This window comes from Cavia porcellus, unplaced genomic scaffold (genome assembly GCF_034190915.1).
Source record: "Cavia porcellus strain 051 isolate PalLab524CR breed Dunkin Hartley unplaced genomic scaffold, mCavPor4.1 scaffold_31, whole genome shotgun sequence".
Lineage (NCBI taxonomy): Eukaryota > Metazoa > Chordata > Mammalia > Rodentia > Caviidae > Cavia > Cavia porcellus.
Genome location: NW_026947514.1, coordinates 5,343,910 through 5,367,761, shown reverse-complemented (window position 1 = coordinate 5,367,761; position 23,852 = coordinate 5,343,910). Strand labels below are relative to the sequence as shown.

Genomic DNA, 23,852 nt, shown 5'->3' with positions numbered 1-23,852 from the left:
TGGGTGCTCAGATTTGAGGATCCCCATTTGGCAACCACAACAATGACAATGGATTTAGACAAGATTCATCAGTAGGTATTAAACCTAGTAGCTTGGGCCAGGGATTTAGCTCAGTGGCATTAGCACCTGCCTGGTAAGCACGAGGTCTAGAGTTCGATCCCTGGTATTACACACAGAAGGAAAAAAACCTGGCAGATAAAATTTCCCAGGACAGTTGCATAGTCTCAAAGTGATACTTCTTTAATTTAAGAGGGTAAAATAGTAGCTGCACTGGAGAAATCTAGTAGGTAGCAACCCAACCAAGCAACCAAAGCCCAGGTTAGCAGGACGTATGCCCCGACAGAAGACCAGGGGGTACCTGGCCCTGAATCAAGGCCGGCAGCTTCCTAACACTATTGGTTTCAAGCAGGAGCCTAAAGACATGTCTTTCTATGGTCTGTTGGCCATTTCAGAACTTGGGCAGTGAAATGGTCAATGCATTGGAAAGAAACAGCTTGAAGCAACCCCCACCACCACCACCACCATGAGTGGCTGGGAGCGTGGCAGGCTGCAGCGGCCCAAGATGCAAGCCACTGGCGTTCACTGGGACCCGAGCCATGCTGGGAACTGGAGCGCCAAGCAACCCCCACCCTTCCCCTGTGAGCATGGCGGGCTCCGGTGGTCCAGGATGGAGCCACTTGCGTTTACTGGGACCTGCACCAAGTTGGTACCTGGAGTACTGGGAAACCAAGCAATCCCTTCTCCCCTGGTGAGTGGCTGTGAGCATGCAGGCTCCGGCCACCCAGGACGGGAGCCACTGGTGTTTATTGGGACCTGCACCATGCTGGGACCGGGAGCGCCGGGAAACCCAGCAACCCCTCCCCACCGCCTGTTTTGTTGTGTTGAACTTCAGTATACATGAAAGTATGGACAGCTATTTTGAAGCGAATGAGAGACTATGACAGCCATTAGTGACTTCCCTGTTGTCTGGTTTTAAAGAGCTCAATCGCCTTCCTCATTCTGTTTGGATCAGTGTTATACTATGTTGTTTTGTATGAATTCTCTGTATGTGAAGACATGGACAACTATTTGGAAGAAAACAAGAGACAATATGATAGATAGTGAAAATCTCTGGTCATCTAGCTTTGAAATTTATCTCTTACATTGTCCTATTTTGTTCTGTTTTGTTGTGTTTAATTTTACCACCTTTAAAAATAAAAAAAAAAGACGACAACCATGGGGTACTTTGCCTAAAGTGCCTCTCCTGAACCTAAATACAACCCCATTCTGTAAAATAACTGGACAGTGCCCTCCAGCATCATCACCACAAGAAGAACACGATAGTTGCATGGCCCCCAAGAGGCTTGCTGCGTTGAAGATTTGGTGGTTGACAGACTTTAGGGAAGATTGGGTCTTAAGTCCTCTCGTCCTGCCTCATCAAGTGTATTAATCTGCGGATGAGGTCACAATTTGATGGCATCACTGGGAGAAGGTGGAATCAGCAGAATGGGACTAGCAGGGAGAGTAGCTCAGGGGACATGTGCTTTGGGACAAAATCTGAGCCCCAGCCCCTTCCTCTCTGGTTCCCCTGCTTTCTGGCTCCCACAAAGGAGCAGCTTTTCCTCTGCTATGATGTTTCCGCCCTGAACAGCCAATCATGAGCTGACACCCACAAAACTAAGAGGGGAAACAAACCTCCCCTTAGTTAAGTTGTTTTTACTCTGGCTTTTTGTCACTGAACAGAAAGGTCACTAACACAAGAGTTGACTGAGGGTTTGTTGGAGTACAAAGGGTATTTTGGAGCAACTGGTGAAATCTAAATAAGGAGAATACTTTAAAATATTTTGAATCAAAGCTAATTGCTTAATTTTCATCACTGTAGTGTGACTACCTCAGAGAAATCCATGCTTTTAGGAAGCGCACACACTGAAATATTTATGGAAAAAGAGGCAGCGTAGAAAATGTCTGTTTCCTTCCACTTCCTCCCAGAAAACCTGTAATGAAGCCAGGTGTGGTGGCCAGGGCCTGTAGTCCCAGCACTCGGGAGGCTGAGGCAGAAGGATCCTCGCAAGTTCAGGACGAGCCTGGGCTGCAAAGCAAGTTCAAGTTCAGCTCAAACTGTACAGCGAGACCCTGCCTCAAAATATATATATATATATATATATATATATAGGGGCTGAGGATTTAGCTCAGCGGCATAAGTGCCTGCCTTGTAAGTGCATGATTGTGAGTTCGATCCCTGGTACTGATTTAAAAAAAAAAAAAAAATATATATATATATATATATATATATATAGTATATATAAAATAAAACAAAACTGTAATGAGCCATTATAAATGTGTGCTTGGCAACTCTAGTTAATGTCCCATAATCATCCTTTATTTTAGGGTATCCTTCAACTTGTAGGGTTGTGAAAGTTACCCAAGAAACTGATCAATAAAGCTGGAGCGAGGTCTGGTAATCTCTATCCTTAACAAGATACAAGAGCAGTAATTAAGCCCAGGAATTCACCAGGGGTCCCCAATGCACCAGAAGCTGAGGCAGGAGGACCGCTTGGACCCAGGAGGCTGCGTCCAGCAGAGCAGCAGGCCCCGAGCCATCCTCTCCAGCTTCTCTGGAAAAATCACACAAGCGCACAAGTGGTGCACACAAGGTGACCCGCTGCAGCACTGTTCAATGAAACAAGAAAATGAGCTTAATACTTACCAGTGAAAGTGATTAAATTATGATGTCATGGAAATTTCGCTTTCAGCTATGATGGAGCCGCTTCTAGAGGCTCAATGTGGCTATGAAGAGCACTCAAAAATCTAAATAAAGTTTAAAAGCAAAATTCTAAAAGAATCAGGACCAAAGGCTAGACATCAAGCGATTCTCAACCAGCTTCAAAAGATTAAAGTAATTTAGAGTCTGTTGTGGGACCTTGGAGGAATTAGGTCAGAAATCAATAACAAAAACAGAACAAAATCCCACTTAGCAGTGAACCAAAACCCTTCTAAATAATTAGGTTGTCAAAGATTCAATCAAAGTAGAAATCAGAAACTATTTTAAATAAAATATGTCAAACAACATGCAGAAACATACAGAGCTAAACTTATGATTAGTGGGAAATACATAGCCTTAGAAGCAGCTATCACTTAGAAAGACCAAGTCCTGATGGGATAGACATCCACACCACTTTGAAAAAAAACAGGAGCAAACTGAATATGAAGACGAAAACAGGCAGGAATACAGAACAGAGCGGAAATAAAGGGAGTGAGCAGGAAAATAATCACATAATAGAGAAAATCAGCAAAGGTAAAACATTTCTTGGGAAACATCAGTCAAATTGATAAACATCCAGAAAAGCCAGTCCAGACACTGAAGAGTGAAAATGCCAATGTTAGAAGCAAACTGTTGACATCAGTACAGACCCTACAAGAACAGTACAAGCCCCTTTTCCCCAAAACGTTAGAGCACGTACAAGCCACTTTCAAGGTTCTGGAAAGCCACTTTTCAAACCAGACATAAGAAGATATAGTAAATCTGACTAGCGTATACATTTAGAAATTTTTAAATTATTATTTTCTTTTTTTATAAAAAAGAAAGATTTTTTTAAAAGGAGATTAAGATAAAAGAGGACATAACAACATAACAACACAGGTCAGAACAGAACAGTTTAAGCAACAAAGTGTTTCATCACAAGAAAACCCGACATAACAGTAGCTACCATAGTGTCTCTTTCCTTGAAATATTTGAGTGTAACTTCATATACTGTAGCATCAAACAGAACATGACAGTGTAAAACCATTCAAGAGAATGAAAGTATTACAGGGTATTTAGAACCAACTAACAGAAAACGAACAATGGTTTGTATATTATCTCCTTGTCTACAAAAAAATTTTGTTTATACTATCACATACAATAAAATCCAGTAAGATACAACATAATAAAACCGATGGAGACAGAAGAACAAAAGCTTGATGGGACTTCAAAACAAGATGATATTAAATCAGCACTAGCTATTATGATGTCTTGTTTTCTTCAAAATAACTGTTCATACCATCATAGACAATAAAATCAATCACCCAGAATAAAACCATTCCAATTAATGAATGAAAACATTATAAGGCTTCAAAGAAATATAATGGGGAATCGTGATTACCACATACTTTTATGTATTCTTACCATTTCTTATACTAGGGAAACTATTCGGTATTTATACGTGTGAGTTTAATTTATTTCTCTTGTAAGTATGGTCTCAAGCTGCACCCATTTATTTATACATATCTCAATGTGATCATTCTTTATAGTGAGTAGTACTCCATTGTCTAAAAATTAGAAATTTTCAAATTATTTTGTAATTTAAAACAAATGTTCTTTAAAACAAATATCCAGACACAGATGGCTTTCCTGGTGAATTTTTTTAAATATTTAAGAAGTAACACCAATATTAAATAAACTTCTACAGAAGCAAAAAAGATATACTTTCTTACTAATCTTCAGGACAACCTTGATGTCAAAATTCTGATACAAACATTACGGCTTCTACCCTCAGCACTTGGGAGCCTGCGGCAGGAGGCTCGCATGTTGGTATTCTGCTTGGGAGACCTAGTGACACTCCCTTTCAAAACCAAAAGTAAAAAGGGCTGGGGATAAAACTCAGGGAAGGTCCTGAATTCCATCCCCAGGGCTGCAAAATTAACAAATGAATGAACCCTGAAGCAATCATCATCTTTTTGTTTTGCCTGTGATATAGAAAAGAAGCAAAGCATTCCTGTGATAACCGTTTATATAAACACCAGTCCAAAGATCCTACATGGTAAAGAAAAATAAGAATTGGAAAAGATTAAATGAAACTGCCGGGGGTTTTCAAACAGCAAAATAACACATAGGAAAATATCCAAAATAATCCACAAATGCCTAGAATTAATAAGTGAAGTTAGCTATAATGCTAGGTAGTAAATCAACATAACAATGTCATTCTTATTTTTATATATCAGCAGCAAAAAAAAAAAAAAGAACCCAAATTATAAAAATGATACCATTTAGATGGATGGTTTATTCTAACTGCAGAAGTGGTCAGTCAGATACTATAAGAAAGGTAAAACCTGGACAAAATTTATCACAGGAGAAAAGTTTTGAAGGAGTTGTCAAGATACCAGAAGAAATCATACACCAAAGGGCTCTTATGCCAAGGCGACCGCTGCACCGGAACAGAGGCACAACGTTGCCACTTTTTCCCTGCAGTGATAAAATATGATCACAAATGTTATGGTTTAAAAAAATCCTATAGACTCAAAGCAGAATAAGAAGTAGCTCAAAGTTAGCAGAGTGGCCGGAAATTCTGGGTGGTTTGCATCCCAGGAAGTAAGAAAGTAACAGAAGGAACAGGACTCAGACATCGGAATGGCCTGGAGAAAGAGTCAGTGAGAAACCATCATCACTGTTGTCCTCCTCATTGTCACCACCAACAGCAGCAGCAGCAGCTGAGCGCAAACTCCGCCCAGCTCACCGGCTGGCTGCTCATTTGTCTACCGGGAAACTCGGTTAAAGACTGGCACAAGTCACAGGAGGGCCTGCCCTTCAAAGTGAAGATTGCCAGGAGAGAGCCGCACACTTGCTGTGGTGTTCGGGAAGGATGTTCTGCAGCGGGCTCCGCTCCGGCCGCAGACAATTAACTCCTAGCAGGGTGAGTCCTCAGGCTCAGCAGAGCAGCTTAAGAGAGAAACCACAGAAGCAAGAAATTCATAGACAAGGTGAGTGACAGACTAGGTACAAACTGCCCAAATTCATGGCCGATCACCAGACTATACTGCTGCAGGGAATCCCTCAGGAAGGCGAAGCTTAAAATGCAAAAGCTAGAAGTTGCCAAAAGCAAAAAAATCAGCATGGAACAGATGATATTTGAAGATTGATATCTGAAGATTACCAGCAAATCAACTGCCTGCTGAAACAAAATAATAATAATAATTACAATCCTTAGAAGAACATAACACAGCCCTGAGTCACCACAGTGTATTGTCTGTGGGGTTTAATTTACAATAAATAAGCACATATGCAAATAAACAGGAAAATGTAACACACCCAAGGTAAAAAGCAAGCAGTAGAACTGATGCCAAGGGGCACAGGCCTTGGGTTATTAAGCCAGGTGTTACGGATTAAAAACTGGTGGCCGATTCAACACCAGCTGAATTAAATCAGCATGGCGCTGAGCATAGATGTCCCACCTGAGGAAAGTTGCCAGCATAAACAGAGACGTGGAGAAGGAGAAGTTAGGCTAAGGGTTGCTGTCTGAGCCGCTGGTTCTCCTGGAGGAGCTCCTGAGGTCTAGCCTCCCCAGTGTGAGTTCAACCACTGTGATCGGAGGAGCTCGGGACCTTGTTGGTGAGAGTGGCTGTGGTTCACTTTGGGGGAGCTCTGGTCCTTACATCAAGCATCGCTTCCTTGGCTCCAGGTGGGAAGATGTGCGCTGTTTAAACTCCAGGACAAACTTGTCACGCTGGCTTCCTGGCATGTACTTGACTGTTCTTATCATCGGAGGAACTTGGGACCTCCATGTCACTGAGGATGGCTGTGCTGCTTTTCAGGACACCTGGTCCTTGTTTTGAGTGTGACTTCTCGGCGCCATGTTAAACCCCCAACCTCCCGGTCCAACTCCTTCATTCACCCCACTGGCATAGACTTTCTACCTTCCACCGCGACCTTTGGGTCTTCCCAGGGTAGATCTGAAAAACAGACAGGCATGGCCATGGCCATGGCCATGGGCTCTAGACCTCCAGTCAGACTCCTGGGAGGCACTGTCCTGGGCTCTAGGTCTTCATCTGGACTCACGCGAGACACTGCTGTGGGATCCAGACACTTGTTTGAATATTCTGAATCTTTAGTGTGACAGATTTCCTGCACTTTCTTGTGTTAACTCTGAGTGACCATCATAAATAATACTATAAATTCTGTGTCCTGATTGTAATTGTTCTCACAACCCCCGACTGCAACATCAGGCTTCAGAGCGGCTGTTATAATATTCAAAATAAATAAAGGTAAGTGTGATATTTTTTAAAAAATTAAATGAAAATATAGTCTTAATAAGTGACCCAATAGGAAATTTTAATAGAGAAGATGAAACCCAGAAAGAGCTAAAAGAATACACTATTGCTGAGAGAGCTTAGCTTTTCGTTTCTTATCTGAAATGCAAAATGAAAATTTCACTGTAAGTGCTTGAAGACAAATTAGAGATGCTTCGATGAACTTGGAGACAAATGCATCTTAAGTGGATTGGAAGATAAATGAAAACAAATAATCCAGCTCAGGAAGGAAGCAAGTTGAATTGGAAAATGAACATGAGGGATCTATGGGAAAATATCGAGGAATAAAACACAGATGTAATTAGAGTTCAGGGGTGAGAAAAGAAGTTGAAAAGTTGAAAATTTTCCATTTCAGTTAAAAAATATTAAGTCACAGATCACACAGCTAAACCCCCCTAAGCAGCATAAATACAAAGAACATGATACATGAACACCCCATAGGCCCAAGGCGGAAAGCAAAATAGGAAAAAATCTTGAAAGTAGCCAAGAAAAATGAGAAGACACTGGACAAAATTAACCACTGACTCAGAAACAGTAAAGCCAGAATTATTGAAATTATATATTCAAATACTCAAAGAAAAATAAAACCGTCAACTAAGAATTCCATATTCAGCAGAAACAGTCCTTCAAAAACGAGAGCCGAATAGAGACCACAAGAGGAAATACTTAGGCCCGTATTACAAAGAATGCTAAAAAGCTGGTGACAATGCATGGTAGCAGGGAGCGGTCTGGATCTGGAGGGCAAGAACAGAGAGCACGAGAAAGAGCAAACGACACATGAGTAGTTTGCTTAAATACAAACGTATTACATATTAAATAAAAAGGCAGGTTATTTGACCAGAGGCCAGTGCAGAGCCCAGGTAAACGTTATCGCTAGAGATACAGAGAGGGGGATGGCTTGAAAGCAAAATGATACAGAAAAACGCGCCACATAAGCTGTGAGTAAGCTCCCCCTCCCCCTCCTCCTTGCTCTCCCCTCCCCCTCCTCCTTGCTCTCCCCTCCCCCTCCCCTTGCTCTCCCCTCCCCCTCCCCTCGCTCTCCCCTCCCCCTCGCTCTCCCCTCCCCCTCTTCCTCTTCCCTTCCCTCTCTCTCCCGGTAGGATACAGGGTATGTTCTCCTCTTGCTGCCGCTCTTGAACATCAGACTCCAGGTTCTTCGGATTCTAGGGCTTCACCCTCAGAGGGGACGATAGGTCTCCCTGGTCTAAGACCTCTGCCTTCTCTACTCCTCCAGCTTATACATGGCTGGGCTGGTATCTTTCAATTCCTTTGGGAAGCAAATGGACCATTGCATGATGATAAAAGAATCGCTAGAGCAGGAAGACATAAAAGTTAGCAGTAGGTGTGCACAGAAAACCAGCCTCAAAATGCAAGAAGCAAAGGCGGTAAGACCAAAGGAAGAGGAGACCAACCAACAATCTGGGCTGGAGACTCGAAGTGTGTTTTTTTAAAAAATCCTTGATAGAAGAGCTAGGGGAAAAGCGATCGGAATTAAGAAGGTGCAAGGCCCCCATCCATCACGCTACCTAACTGGGATTTGTGGGGTAGCGTGCCGGACATCGGCAGACACAAACTCTCTTCCAGGGCATATGGAACGTTCCTTAAAACAGATTCTCTGCGAACCTTAAATCAAGGCTCAACAGACTTGGAGAGGCTGGGATCCAACACAGTCTGTTCTTTGACTACAATGGAATTAAATTAGTGATCAGTAGCAGACACACCTAGAAAAGCCCCAAGTATTTGGAAATTAAACAACACACTTCTAACTAACCTATGGGTCCAGAATAATTACAATTAAAATAGACTAATAGATGATTAACTGGATGACAGCAAAAATATAACGTGTGAACATCCAGGAGATGCGGGAGGGCAACACTACAAAGGAAAGTTACGGTTTTTAACGCACACAATAGAAAAGAAGAAAGACCTAAATCTATGTAAGCTACCATAGAGAGAGACTTTTAAAATCAATATGAAAGTAAGCAGAAGCAAAAGAAATACTAAAGAACAAAAATCAGTGCAATAGCAAAAAGAGAAAAGAAATGAACCCCAGAGCTGGCTCTGTGGGGAAAATCAATACCATCGATGAAGTTCTAGCTGGAGTAATCAGAAACAAATGACCAATGTCAAAAATAAAACAGGGGACACAGCCACAGATCCCGCAGACATGTAGAGGAGAGTTGGCAGTTTGGGGCTGGCCCAGGGGCAAGAAGTCGGATTTGTAGTGTTTGCCAGGAGGAATTCTGGAGTGTGGATGATTGCTAGACATGAAAGCCACATAAGTGGGCTGACACGGAGCGTGTGTGTGTTTCTATGTGTGTTTAAAATTGCAGTCACACACCAAGCCACTTTTGTCATCCGTGGACTGATCACATATGTATGGGACCGTGGCCCCTAAAATGATATCACCCAGTGACACCACAATCACAGCTTGTGCAAGAACACCCTGTAACATTTACTCAGCAACAGCCTCATTTAGGGGTGCATTTCTCACACAGGACCCTGACAGCAAGCAGCATGGCCGTTCCTATAAAATTATGGTACAGCTACACAGTGAAATGCCAGGCAACTTTATTGTAATGAGGCCATCCTCCCTATGGGTACTTATTGGAACATTTCTTCAAGTCACCGTAAAAGGATATGTTGATCAGCTTTATAGCACTGTGACAAAATAGCTCAGAAAGCAACTTCAAAGAGGGAAGATTTATTTTGGTCCATGGTTTCATCCATGGCCACCCTGTGACCTCTGAGCCTGCAGGGAGGTGGTCACCGTGGATGGGGGGTGGAGGAGGAAAGCGCCGCACCTCACGTCTTGTGAAAGTGGGAAGCAGGGCAAGGCTGGGGTCCCCTCCAGAGCACCACCCCCTGTGACCTGCTCCTTCCAGCCAGGGCCATCTCCTGAAGTCTCCACCATTGCCTAAGACTGCGACCACAGCTGGGACCCAAGCAATCGACACACGAGCCTTTGGTAGACAATGAAGTTACAAATCACAGTAGGAAGGAAGGCCTGATGTATATCCCTACGCTAAGTAATGGTGTTTAAATTTCAAAGTGGCCTGTTTATTATACTTGGAAGGGAGACTATCACATTCACTTTACTTAGATGCACAGACAGGAAAGTAGATGTTGATTGTTTTGAATAAAGCATCAGATATAACAAAAGTGAGTTCTGGGCTGGGGATTTAGCTCAGCAGCATAAGCACCTGCCTTGCAAGCGCGCAGTCATGAGTTTGATTCCCCAGTACAAAAAAAAAAAAAAAAAAAAAGAGAGAGAGAAAATGGTACCTAGGGAAAAGTGAGTTCTGACCAGGACAAAGATCTCTGTGGTATATCGCAGGGTACCAAGGGTGGGCGGCACCATCAGAGGTAATAATCTATGGATAATTTTAAATTATAATGATTACTATCTTAACAATCTTACTAATAAAACTAAGTAGAAGTTGATTTGCTTTTTTATTAAGGCCATGCACTGGCAATCCAAAATAATGCCAGTGATAAAATATTCCTCCTGGAAAAATAGTTGCTGGAAAAATAAATTCTAAATAATTGCTGCTATTATGTTCAGCTGTAATAATACGCATGTACACTTTACTTTGATGCATTTTCATTACTTATCCTTTGCTAAAGATTGTATTGTATGTGAAAAATTAATTCAAGGAACACATAGCTAAATGATGTGCATCCAGCACAAACAAACTCAGTTACATGGGTGCTGATTTAGAAAGGACACAGATCAAGGTGGACATTGCTCAAGCTTGCAAACTGAAAGGAACAACATATTTTTGCCTAAAAGTGCAAATATAATCATAAGCATATATCATAAGCATAATATTCTACTTTTATATCATAAGCATAATATTCTACTGAATATAAATATCATTAACATTAAAATTTCTTTTTGCAGTTAATTTTTAGAACCAAATAATTCAAAAAGTAGTAACTATTACTAATTATTGCATGATTCTTACTAAGAACCATTTTGTCATTTTGAAGAGTGTTAAAAATGATCCAACTCAAGTGTTAAGTATACAGGCATATTCCAGGTATGATAACACACACCTGTAATGCCAGCACTAGGGAGGCTGAGGTAGGAGGTCAGTGTGAGTTTGAGTCCAGCCTGGGTCCCAGAAGTGAGTTCAAGGCCAGCCTGCACTGCTTAGTGAGACTCTGTCTCAAAAACTAACCAAAAAAATATGGTATAATCCACAAAGTACTGTAAGAATTAAATAAGAAAATGTACATACATTCCATGGCATGGCATCTAGCATATAATAGAACTCAGCGCAGGAGATTTGTTCTGAGCATCAGCAAGCAACGTGGCCCCTACCCACCTTCTTCAGGTTTTGACTATTTCTAGCCTTTATCTGGCGAGTTGAGATTATCACTGAGGGTCAAACTCCGCTCACTGCTTCATATACATTGTCTAACTTCCGTCTCACAAAAACTCCAGGAACAGCATCTTTATTCCCCCCTAACACAGTACACAACCACATTCTAAGATCTTACCTTTGGTTTTGTTCCTCTGAACGTGACCCCATTTAATTCTCATTGTGGAAATGCACTTTGGCTGGGTGTAGAACTCCAAGCTGACAATTCTTTCTTTCTCAGCGCGGTTAGGACGTCTTTCCACTGCCTCTGGCTCCCACTAGTTCAGACCAGAAGTCTGCTGTGACTCCCCAAGGTGTCTCCCTTTTCCTTTCTGCTTATAAGCGCTTGGTTTTTGCCCGAAATTTCACTGTGTTATGTTTTTATTTTAATTTAACTTGCTTGGAATTTCCTGGGCTTCTGAGGTTTCTTCTTTCTTCTGGAAAGTTCTGGAAAGTTCTCATCATTATCTCTGCACACTGTTGGCTTTGCCTCACAATCCACCCCCTTTCTCCTCCTCCTCTTCCTCCTCCTCCTCCTATCTCTCTCTCTCTCTCTCTCTCTCTCTCTCTCTCTCTCTCTCCTCTTCTGTTCATTTTTGCTCTTCTTTTAAACATCTGAACTTCTTAAAAACAATTGAACGTCTCACTCTGCCCTTTAAGTGTCTCAATTTCTAGTCTATATTTTCTATATCATTTTTATCTCTGGGATGATTTTCAATAACTTCTTTATTTTAGTTTTTATTTTATCGTCACATTCATTACTTGTTTTTTAACTTTGTCTAGAAGCTATTAAATCTGTCTACTGAATGTTTAATTTCTATTAATATATATTTTTATTTCTAGGAGTTCATTTTCTAATCAACTTATTTCTTACCCTTTGAAATCTCTTATTTCTTAAATCCCATAAATGTAATTTTTCTTCTAACGATATAATAATTCAAATCTGATTTTGTATTCTTCCTCTCTCTCCCCTACCCTCCCTTCCTTCTTCCCATCCCAAGCATTTGCTTGTTTAGGTTTTTTTGTTTTTGTTTTTGTTTTTAGTAATTGCTCATATTCTGTGAGTTTTAGTTGTGGAAAGTTTTAAAGCCTCAAGTGAAAATCACTTCCTCCAGAGAAAACCTGTATTCTCTTCCTGCAGCACCAAGATCACAACTAGAATATGGTCACATTAAACCAAAGTTGTGGCTTAAAGTTCTTCGGGCCTCCAGCTCGCATAAATCCTGCTGCACACAGTCTCAGAGGAGGTTTTATTTTACCTCCTCCCAGCACCAAGTTTTGGACAATGGCTTCTTTGCAGTCTCAGAAGGGGCCATAGACCTATGGCCCACTCTCACCAGGCGTGCACCCTTCTGCTCTGGCTCCACACTGAGTGTCCCCCTTGGCGGGCCTGTGCTGTGTCTCCTCACTTCCTCCCCAGCCTCAGGACATTCAAAGCCAAAGCTCGAGATCACCTGATTCAACAGAGGCCTCTGGTCAGCGGCCCACTCAGTCTTCTTCTCCACCGAGCTTCTGCCTTGTTTGCTGGCCGAGTTGATGGGTACGTGAAAAGTTTCCTTCAATCCAAGGTTTGTTATCGTTCCCAGTAAGATGACCATCAGCTCAGTCCTCAGGGTTGCCAGGAACAGAACTCTCTGGGCCTCAGTTTCCTGTCTTCAAAATGCATTTCTACTCCTGCTCCCAGGATTAGCTGGGGGACCCAAAGACTTAACAGGTAAGCAGTTAAAACAATGCTTCCATTATGAAAAACAAGGTAAGGCAGCTTTCAGGAAGCAGTGGGGAAGGACAAAAAGTTCAGATCCAGGGCTGCAAGTGGGTCCCACTCCAGGGAAGAACGGTCACTCCAAAGCCCTTGTGGCGTCCACGTGACCTCCAGCCACGTGACCTCCTGCCAGGGCAGTTCCTCTCTCCAAGCACTGAGCTGAGGTGGGTAGGAGCTGGGCCTGGAAGGGGGATCCAGTTGGGCTTCAGAGAAGGGGACAGCGTGAACACAGCAGAGGCCTGAAAGCAGGATGGGCTGGGGAACTGCGAGCCATCCCAGAGGGGAGGTGAGTGGTGAGGCTGGAGGGTGGATGGGCAGTGGACAGCAGGTGCTTAAATACCAGCCTGAGCAGCGTCCACTGAGGACCAGGGAGCAGCTGTGAGCTTGTGTGCAAGGAAGCGACACAATCAGGCAGACAGAGGCAGAGACTATGCCGGTCTCCTAGACTATACCTAGCACCTGCCACCTTGGAGGCGCTCAGAAGACATTTGCTGGGTGAATGAAAGACCCCCACTGGCCTGGTCCCTTTAACCTGAAGAATCCAGATACCCCACTGTGGTTTTTCAGCCTGGATTTGTTACCACACATTTCTCGACAGGACGTTGAATAATTTCATTAAAAATGTCCAAGAATGCACTGGGGGATTCGCGGAGTCACCCATGCTGACTGCGGATGCTCTCCGACAGGCCCAACGTCCGCTTCTTGCCCTTCAAGAGTCACTCAGGAAGCCAGGCGTGGTAGTGCACACCTGTAATCCCAGCACTAGGGAGGCTGAGGCAAGGGATCACTCAAATTCAAGACCAGCTTGGGCTGTAAAGTGAGTTCAAAGCCAGCCTTAACTGCACACTGAGACCCTGTTTCAAAAAATGAAATAAACAAAAACGTCACTCAGGACCTTTCTGCACCATTCCCTGGACGTCCAGCACTTTCTTAGGGAGTCTCACCTTGCGGGTGTCTCTTTCAGGCCCACACAGCTGCTGCAACACCGTGTTTGAGGAGCAGATCCCACTACCTACCGGAGGGAGGCTCTGGGGATCCAGGCCGAGCTTCCGGGTCCTGGCGATTGGTCCAGATGTGGCCACCGGAAGTGAGCTGGCCGATGGGCTCCCACACCGGAGGTCGTAAGGATAGAGCAGGGGCAGAGTCACTTTCTGCTCAAGTCCTTAAGGAGAAGGATTCTCTGTTAATTCTGCACATCAGCCGTCTGTCAGAGGCGGAGCTGGTGAAAATTTCTCCCCATTCTGTAGCTTGTGTCCTTGCTCAAAATAACTCTAAAATACAAAATAAAAGTTAGTAGGAAACGGGGAGATAGAGCTTTTGCAAGTGGGAAGGAGATTTAGAGACAGAGGGAAGGGAGCGGGAGGGGACAGTAACAAAATAAAAAGAGCCGCGATGTGCTCAGTACATTTACTGATTCCTAAAATGAATACAAGCATTGTGGACTGCAAACAGGTACTCATAAAAAAATTTTTTAAACCTGCTAAGAATGCTGCATATCTATAGATCAAAATGAGGGGGAGTGTTAACATCTCCATATAAAGGCTTCCAAACCATGAGCGTAATATTTTTTTCCATTTATTTAGGTGTCTTTTAATTTCTCTCAATAGCATTTTATAATTTTCAGTGCAGCACTTTTGGACTCACGTTTGTTAACTTTATTTTTATTTATTCTAGATTTTTATCTTGCAATACATGACACCCCCTCCCATAAGAAAAGATGGCAGGGTGGGTCCCAGAGCTACCTCTACCGAAGTGTTCCCCACCCAGCCTACTCTACACACAGAGGCAGCACAGGGAGAGGGTCAGAGATGCGAAGGTGGGCAGAGGGGCAAGATGTCCCTGCCCTGCGGCCAGGAGTCTCGAGGTCACCTCTAACTTTACCCTGGGGGATGTTTTGTATTCTCTTCCCCAATAAGCCAAGAGAAGTTACTATTCTGTTGTTCACCATAAAAAAAGATCCCAGCTAACTCAGAAGACTGTGTGCTGGACTGCTGTGAGGATATTTATTCTCTTTTATTCACTGAATCAATTGTAGGCTAAACACCAACGGTTCCCACCAGTTCCCCCAGCACCTGTCAGCACAGAATCTAGCCAGGTGTCCCTCCACCTGCCCTTCTTGCAGTCGCCTGTGGCTGCTGGGACCTGGCCAGGAGCTCTGGCCCCCAAGCAACCTGTGGTGATGCACAAGCACGGTACACTCCTGTGCAAGGCACCCCGCCGAGCTCCGGCATGAGGCCGGCTCTCCCCACTGGCACCCGCAAGCGTCTTCACCCAGGGGCCCAGCCCCCTCTCTGCTTTGTCTTCCAGATGGCAGCTGCAGGGCTCAGAGAGTTTCAGGATGTGCCCTATGTCCCACAGCTAGCCAGTGGTGGTACTAAACAGGGAGCCCCTGTTTTCAAGTGCAAGCCTGGGATCACTGCATATCCAGGGAAGTCTCTCGTGCTGGTGGCAACCATGTGCCACTGACGCTGCGTGGGCCCAGGGAATTGGAAACCTCTCTGAGCCTCAGATTTTGCCTCTAAGGAAGGCAACAACATGCTTGGCCCATGTGAGGATGTGTTAACTGTCCCCATAGGTACAGGATCGGGGACAGACAGGGTGGAGGGTGGCGTGGGGCCACCAGGGGTGGAGCTGTGTGCCTGAATCGAGGTGGTGATGCCGTGAATCGGTACATGTGATGAACTGCACAGAGTTGCACACACAGGTGTAACCAAAGGAATAGGGACAAGAAGTGTGAGCTCCAGCTGAGGGCTGGGGGGAAGCTATGTTAGTGGACGCTAGCAACTTCTTCCGAGTCTACAGTTGGTGCAAATGAATGTTTTGCTTTAGTTTTAGTTTATTACGTGTGTGGTTTGCTTTTGGAGCACTAAGTGTTAAACCCACAGAGCACTGAGCCGTCTTCCCAGGTATTTTATTTTTACTAATTTTGATTTTGATTTTGACTTTGACTTTGATACAGGATTTCACTAAGTCATCCAAATTGGCCTCAAACTTGGGATGACCCCCCTTAGCCTCTGGGAGTAGCTGAGATTACAGCTGTGTACCACTATACCCGATTCCAATGGAAATTAAATAACCCTCAGAACTCTAGATAGTACTTTGACTTCGTTGTAGATCTGTCTTGCAATATAACTTTCCATTATCACCCCTCAGAGATGACGGGAACCAATAGGTGTGTGGCTGGGATACACTGCTTATCACGTTCATAAAGCAACGTATGCATTATCTCCAATTTTTAAAAAATACTTTGATAATTGTGTTCCACTATCTCAGTCATCTGTGTAGCTCCTGATTCTACCTGGGGTGTGAGGAAGGCGTCCACGCCGAGGTCCCCCCAGGGCTTCATGTCCAGAACACAGAAAATCAAGAGGCCCAAATGGGAAACTGAGGCCCGGAGAGGGGGTTCACAGCTCCACGAGGCCTCCACCGCCGAGGCTCAGTCAGAAGAAATAACCTTCGGAGCAAAGGAGCCTTCTGTCCCCCTGCCAGCAGCCACCTCAGAGCGGGTGTTTACTCTACCAGGTGGGGTCCGTCCCAGGTCCACTCTGGGGCCCATGGTGGCCTTTGAGACAGGAACAATGCCACACTGTGACCCTGGCTGCAGATAAAAGAGAAACGTGGCCCCATCACCCCAGCCTGGGCAACTGTCCTCTTCCTATTAATGCCAGAGGGTGTGGTCCGCCCACACCCGGCCACTTTCTCCAGGTGGCCGTTGGGCAGAGCGCAGTCCCCCTGCATCCTCAGGGGTGGTCAAAGGCCAGCGCCGGGCACTTTTATTGTCAGCTGCCTCAATAATCTTTAACCTCCACTGGCCAAAGGGCTGAAACCCAGAAAGACAAAACAAACATGGGTTGGGCACCAGCAGAAGGTGACTCAAAGGAGCTGGGCTGGAGAGAACCAGTTGGCGCCCCAACACCACCCCTCTGCTCTCCCACAAAGAGTATTTGAATGCAGGGGACAGAGGCCCAAGGTCCCCACGGAGGCACCATCAACATCTCACCCTGGGCCGTGGGGATGGGACGGAGGACCCTTGCAGGTGCAGGGAAAGAAGGCAGATGCCGCATCAGTCGTGCCCAGCACTGGCCTATGACCGAGGGAAGGCCATTCTGGGAGCAATGGCTTCCATGTGGGTCAATCAAGGAGTGTGGAGGCTAAGTCAGGTGTCCCACAAACCTGGGGCTCAGGTCGGCCCAGACCACCGAGCACCCACCTCCCCTCCCAGGGCCTCGTTATCCTCCCCTGAAAAATGGGGACCTCTCCGCAGTAGCAGCCACAGGACATACCTTGCTTCTGAGCTCACAGTACCCAGGGCTGGGGCTGCACAGGAGCAACTCTGCAAACAGGAAACCAGAAGTTGTTCAATGACGATGCTGGGATCTGAACCCACGTCTCTGATGCCAATCCTAGGCCTGGTGACTGTGACATAGGGATCGTGGTTCCATTTGGCAGGTGGGAACATTGAGGCTCAGCCCCACATGAAAAAAGAGCAAGGTCAAATTCTGAAGTTTTCAGTGTGTCCTGCTTCCTCTCAAGCTGAGGAAGGCTGTCACAATCCCTGAGTGACTGTCATCACCATCACAAGAAGGTGGAAAAAGCACCAAGACCTGAGTCTTTTTTAAGGTGCAAAGACAGAAATCCAGGAGTCTCAAAGGGTTCCTGGCAACTGGGGAGTGCCTGTCCCCCTGAGCGACCTTCCTCTTGATCACCACACAGAGACACAAAAGACAAGGAGAAATGGGCCAGATCCACCCCCATGTCCCACCCCCCTGGACAGGGACCTGCAGAAGGAGGACATGCCAGAGGTCAACAAGGGTGTTGCTGGTCTGGATCTGACCCTTCCCCATCCTCCACACAGCTGGGCAGCTCAGGGTCTCTGCTGTGCTGGCAGGAGGTCCCCCCTCTGACCACCTGGGGCTGGGCTCCCCAAGCCCTCCCAGCCCTGCTGATAACGTTTCCTTCCTCACCAGGGGCAGAAGGTCAGGAAAAGGCAGCAGCGGTTGAAGAGGTTATGGTCTCGGGGATCTGCACAGGGTGCGGTGGGGAGGGAGAGAGATAAGAGTGGACAATAAAAGATAGGCACAGGGCGACCGGGAGGAGGGAGCTGGCATGGGCTCTGTGGCCCCCGCCGGTGCCTTCTCTTTATGACCCATAAAGGGCACACACAGGCAGCAACAAGAGCCTTATCTCCCCTTTTGGATCTGTAAATGATCACCCAGAGCCCACCACTGGCCTCAGAAACGACAGCTGTGCTGGCCACACAGCGGGAACAGAACCACAGGGCATCGGCAGGCCAGGGACAGAGAGGCAGGGACGCAGGGACGCTGGGCTTCCGGCCAGTTCTGTCCAGCTCTCTCCCAGGGCTGGGAGGCTGCTGAGTGCCAGCACCCCGGTGCTTCCTGAGAAAGGCATTGCCCCTGCCCAGCTACCAAGGGCACCCTGGCCATGCAGGGAGGGGCCAGGCTGTCACAGGTGATTGTTGGTAGCACAAATGTCTCTGGACTCCCAGGACTCTGTTGAAGAAAAGCAGGTTCCAATGCCTGCTTGAGGGATCTGTGCTTTGCATAACTAGGTCGCTGGCACCTGATGAATGGTGGGTGTCGTGGTTGCTCCCTGTCATCCTCGCCATGGGCCCGGCGGTGTGCAGAGCCGTCCAGGGTGCCGTAGGAATACTCCAACACTGTACCCCACAAGTATGTGCAATGACTATGTGTCTGTTAGAAATGAAGAGGTGTTCTTACAGGTCCCTGCACCCCACTCTGGCCTGGACTACACGTCCAATAGGACCACAGCTGCCCGTCACCCCTGCCTCCCTCCCAGGCAACCACAGGAGGTGTCGGGCTCTGGGGTTGGCCGGAAGAGGTGGCTTCCTCCAGCCGCCCACTCGCAGCCTCTCTCTCCTGCTGGTCATCTCTTTGGACAGGGGACTTGCTGACCTGCTTCAGCTGGGCCTCTCTGGGGAAGGCAAGGTAACAGAGTGGCAGAGGGGTCACAGATGAGATTATAAAGTCTAAGTTCTTTTGCTGATTCTCCGCCTGAGATGGCCATTTGGGAGGAAAGGGGACAGAGGTAGAGGTGACCTGCCACCAGAAACCAGGAAAACACAAACAGAGACCAAGAAAATGCAAACAGAGCCATCCGACCCATGCTGAGCAGTCTGCCATGGGGTGGCCCTGCACTCACAAGCTGCATGAACATCACTAGTGGTGGCTGCCACCCAGAGGGACATCGGTCCTCAACGGCCTCTGCAAAAGGAAGCTGTGATCTGTGACATCTGGGCTTTGCCCAAGAGATTCAAAGAGATGTTACTCAGAAGGAGGGGGGGACGGGACGTGGTGGGGACACGATGTGTGGGGGCCTGCACAGTGCAGGCTGTTCAGCACGCCCATGGCAGCCACCAAAGGCCCAGCTCCCCCTGGTTTATAGAGCAGGGTTTGGAAACCAGAAAGAGAACTATCCAACGGTGAAGTTGGAAATAGAGCCGCACATGGCCTGTCCTCTCTGGTCACTCCGCTGCATCCACTGTCTTGCACTAGTTGGTACCAAGGCACTAGAGCAAAACATACGTTCTCAGGGTGACACGCCATCTCTGCAGTGACATCAGCGAGGAAAGCCCAGCCAGGGACCATGAGAATCTGCTGACAGAGGTACCCCCTCCCAAGCTGTGTATCCCCCCATCTTCCTGTCTAGTCCTCTATGCCAGGCTGCATCTTTCTGAACCCCGGTATCCGTGCCTGGAAGAGGGCGACCCCATGCTTCTCAGATGCCTGATGACCCTAAGAAGGTCTCTGTCCGGATGCCTCCTAAAAAGAGCATCGAGAACACATCACCCCCATCGAGCCCAGCTTGGTGGACAAAGCTTGCCTGAGGAAGGATCCTTGGGAAGTATTTTCTGGGAAAATAGTTATTTTACTTTTCTTTTAAAAAAATAAAATGATTTGGAGGCTTGTGATTCAGAGGAAGAGATCAAAGCCTCCAGGGGAACAGCACTGTGTGCAAACCCGCAGGACAAGGGCTGACCACGTGACAGCGCCAGGGAGTCTTCAGGGGACACACAGGCTCGGAGCTAAGGAAACTCCTGGCTCGAGTCCCCTCCATCATCCCTGAGTCCCACTTCCCACCTGGGCGGGGCAAGGGGCTCTGGTCACCATGCTCCAGGGTTTGCCACAAGGGGGCGCTACTTTGGCGAGTAAAGCCTGGTCCTGGCTGTCTTGGCCCTGCAGTGACTGGAGGCACGGGAGCCCGCCAGGGGGCCTGGAGACCTCGCAAGGGATGGAGGTGGGCTCTCTGGTCAGCTAAGCGGGATGGACCAAGGAGGCCGATGGGCTTTAGGGGTGCAGGATGAAGGGGGGCCCTGGAACAGCTGCACTGTGGCCTCTAGGCTGCTGTGTGGCTGCCGCTGTGTTCAGCCCTGCAAAGGTGCACCCCACCCCCAGGCCTGGGTGCAGGAGGTCAGAGCCTGGCCAGCACTGACCACGCAGCCGGGCTTCTGGGCGGAGGTGAGAAAAACGCCCGCTTGCCCAGCGGTTGTCACCTCCTCCGCCCACGGGGCTCTGCCTCTACTTCCTCCCAGGACCCAGCCTGTCACCCCCAGGCGGGAGCATCGGGTTGGCCCCCAACGCAGCAGGTGGCCCATGGATGATTCTGGCCTGGGACCCCAGCACCTCGCCCAGACGCACCCTGCCCTGCCAGGGTTCCACAGACGGCCACTCTCCCAGTCTCCATCAAAGTCCAGGCTCCGAGCCACCAGCCCCTCCCCGTCAGCCTGAATTGTACCCTGCAACCAGGTCACCCGCACCGGCAGAAGCCAGGGACCCCGCTCAGCCAGCAGGGAGCTGGTGTTCCACACAGACACCATGTGCAGTGGGGGGCGCTGACATGGAGCCCCAGAGGCCCTGGTCCCCTCACATAGCTGTCCTCACATCTCAGCCCTGTGTCCCCTCCTCCTGGGACATGTGGACTGTCCTCCCCACAGGGGAGCTGGGACCCCTTCCCTGCCCCTTTCCTCTCCACATCCTTGTCTCTGGAAGAAAGAACCACGTGTCTCTCCAGAAATCCTGCTTGTCACCCTGGCCTGGCCAACCAGGAAGTCCCTCAGGAATCAAAGTGGCTCTACACGCCTGGACAGGGCCTCTGACCACAAGCAGATCTGGCCTCACCCATCACCGGGAAGTCTAGGACAAAACTCCTCTATCCAAAGCTCCTTTGTGTTGCAGTATCCACCAGGTGTGGTGGCGCACGCCTGTGATTCCAGCACTCAGGAGGCTGAGGCAGGAGAGTTACTGCAGATTCAAGGCCAGCCTGCATTACATGATGAGACACTATCTCAAAAAACAAAACAATACCAAAAAATCCTCAAATGCACATGAACAGAAAGCACCACAACCTCTTCTGCTCAGACAGGCTCCATCCAGCTCCCAGACCGCCACCGCCCTGGCGGCCTGCTGCCCTCCCCCGCAGTCAGTGCCCTTCCCCAGTGGCCGTGCTGCCCCGGTGCCCCCTGTGTCTGTCTCCCTCCTTTGTGTGACCCCTGAAGGGCAGAAGCTGATGCACCCCAGCACACAGTGCTGGAGCCACCAAGGGGCTGAAGCCAGGGCTGCACCTTCCAGCCGCACAACGGATGCAGACTGACTTTCCGGGTCACTTCCCTCAGGTTTTGCTCCCATGAACCGGGGGTTTGGTGGTGATAGAAGCCTGTGGGGTGCTCTGTAAAGGGGGTCCCCTGCCAAGGGCCACTCTCCCTCAGAGGCACCCCGTGTGCCTGAGGAGGGGAACGAAAGCCTTTGAGGGAGGACCTGGAGGCACCCACTGACTGACCTGGACCTCAGCCCCAGCTTTGCCCTGGGCTCACTGACCCTGGCACCAGCACCCTCACCCCCAGAGCAGCACCCCTATGGGCTGTGGAACCCCAGAGATCTCCCCTGCCCCTCCTCACAGCATGCCTCTTCCAGGGGAGACACTGCCCTGTGTTAACTGTGTAGCACAAGGTGCCTGATTTCGGGCTCTGTATTGCCATCTGTGAAATGGGATGATTAATGAAATAACATGCTCAATTAGCCAGGCCCAACGTAAACACTGTTACTGCTGCTGCTCCTAATGTCTGTCTGGGACATTGGGGGCCAGGGTCACAGGGTTGCTTGTCTGAAGGACAGGGGAGGCTCCTGGTGTGACCCGAGGCGATGCCCAGGGCCATAGCACTGGTGGCGTCTGAGCCACGGTGGGTCCCTTGACTGCCACCTGGTGTCCCCTTGCTGTAGGGCAGCTGTCCAGCACCGGGTCGGTGGCATTAGTGGTCAGGGTATGGTGGCCACAGGAGGCAGGATCCAAGGGGCAGGACCAGGCCTTTCTCAGAGCAGAAGTTTCACCTTGGGACGGGATCCTGACCCTGCCTCCTGCTGTGCTCCAGGGATGGAAACTCATTTCTGCCTCAATTGGGTGTGGCGTGCACAGCTATAATCTCAGCACTGTGGAGGCTGAGGCAGGGAGATCACCAGGAGTTAAGAGCAGCCTGGGCTACACAGTGAGATCCTGTATTGAAGAAATGAAACACCAGAGAAATTGGACACCAGCTCCCAAGGTCAATGCAACTCACTCGTCTGCATTCTGGGGAGCAGGCTCTGGTCACTGCAGTCCCCTTTCATTCAGTGTAGACTTACAGGTAAGGATCTTTACTTAGGACATTTTTAATTTTTTTAACTGATAAATAATAATCATATAGATTTACAGGACACAGCACGACGTTTAGATACACACATATGCTGCATGAATCCTCACCGGGGCCCTCCGTGCTCAGGGCCACGGTGACCATTCTGAACAAAGCAGGCTGGCTTGGCCACCCTAAGCCACACAGGCCTGAGTGACAGCCCGGTTTAGCTGCTTATCATGCAGGCCTCTGCGTGCCCACCTGCAAAACGGGCACAAAACATCTCACGCCACACAGCACTGTTTTCATTAAGTTAAAGAAACACTGCATCTTTCCAAATATTTGCAAAACCTCCCATGATTTTCTTTTCTGTTCAGATACAAGACTCAGAGCGCAGCCACCCGGTGAGAGGCCAGGTCGAAAGCCTCATTCACACTACCAGGCCCGGGGCTGGGGGGGCTCTCCGGCGCATTAGGGATTTGAGGGGTCTCCCCTCCTCCAAAGTTTCAGTTCCGGAGGTCAACCTGATGCAAAAGTAGGATGTGGAACATTCTAGAACTAATTGGCAAGTTTAAAATAAATTTTATTGTTAATACTAACTCATTTTATTACATGAAGATTGTTCACGTTTGCCATCACCGCCCCTCTCCCTGCGCCTGATTTGAGCATTAAACCTGACTGCAGACGCCCACATCCAGGAATGGGCGTAGTTCACACAGCGGCTGGCGCGTGCTGGGCTAGGGCACCTGGGGAAGTTTCCAGAACACCTTCCTCAAGGTTAAGAGGCACTGCGCACATCAGATGAGCCCTCTGGACCACTCTGAGCGTGGGCGCACTGCAGGCCACCAGGATCTGATCTTGGGCGCCTGAGATCTGAGAGGGTCAGAGAAAGGTGTGATTAAGGGGAGGGAGAGCTGGGCTGGGTCGCGGTAGCTGCATCTCGGGTATAGTATTTACCCACTGCGGAGCACTACTCTGCTATAAAGAAGGATGTTCTTGAATCATATGTAGGAAAATGGACCCTCATGACAAGTGAAATAAA

General features: G+C 47.8%; 1 non-coding gene across 1 annotated transcript; it reads left to right on the top strand.

Moving 5' to 3' along the window:
- The first annotated feature begins 358 nt into the window (after positions 1–358).
- On the top strand, positions 359–495 carry LOC111754876 (small nucleolar RNA SNORA2/SNORA34 family). The gene has a single exon (XR_002789553.1). It is a non-coding gene; the product is annotated as a small nucleolar RNA SNORA2/SNORA34 family (small nucleolar RNA).
- The last annotated feature ends 23,357 nt before the right edge of the window (positions 496–23,852 follow it).